The following is a 740-nucleotide window of genomic DNA, read 5'->3' as shown; positions in this document are numbered from 1 at the left end:
GTCTCTTGCTATCTTTATTTAAAAAGCAGGAATGTAAAACTGAATCATGAAAGAAAAATGTTGTGTTTAGTATCCCTTTTTAACAACTTTCTAATTTATAACAATTATGAAATTTGCCATGTTCTCCTGCTAGCTTTTGTTTAAGAATAAATCTAGGTAGGTTCATAAGAGCTTAGGAGCATGCACGTGTCTTCAGTACTCTATGGCAGCAGTGTTTGCAACAATGTATACCATTGCTACAAACAATGTTGTAAAACACTGCTGCTATAGAGTACTAAAGACACGTGCATGCTCCTGACCTCTCATGAGCCTTAATTGATTTATTCTTCAACAAAGAATACCAAGAGAATGAAGCAATTTTGAAAATAAAAGTAAATTGGTAAGTTGTTTAAAATTAAATTCTCTAGTGCTCGCTTCGGCAGCACATATACTAAAATTGGAACGATACAGAGAAGATTAGCATGGCCCCTGCGCAAGGATGACACGCAAATTCGTGAAGCGTTCCATATTTTTGAAAGCAGGGGAACTCTTATCTCTAAACTGTAAAGTCTCACAATATTTACCACTTCGTGGCAATCCGAAATTCCCAGCAGGACTCAGGTCAACTTTATTTAAAATCTGGCATGATCAAGGTCTGGATACAGTGATAAGTCTAATAGATACAGATAGAAAATGCGTCAAATCATTTGAAGAATTAAAAAGAGAATTCAACATCAACAATAAGGATTTTTTCGCATATC

At 35.1% G+C, this 740-nt stretch overlaps 1 non-coding gene across 1 annotated transcript; it reads left to right on the top strand.

Annotated features, from left to right (window-relative positions):
- The first annotated feature begins 406 nt into the window (after positions 1 to 406).
- On the top strand, positions 407 to 513 carry LOC128641471 (U6 spliceosomal RNA). The gene has a single exon (XR_008399502.1). It is a non-coding gene; the product is annotated as a U6 spliceosomal RNA (small nuclear RNA).
- The last annotated feature ends 227 nt before the right edge of the window (positions 514 to 740 follow it).

The sequence above is a fragment of the Bombina bombina genome, chromosome 10 (assembly GCF_027579735.1).
Source record: "Bombina bombina isolate aBomBom1 chromosome 10, aBomBom1.pri, whole genome shotgun sequence".
NCBI classification, from domain to species: domain Eukaryota; kingdom Metazoa; phylum Chordata; class Amphibia; order Anura; family Bombinatoridae; genus Bombina; species Bombina bombina.
Note: the sequence above shows the minus strand (reverse complement) of the source record. Positions and strands in the feature narration are given on the sequence as shown.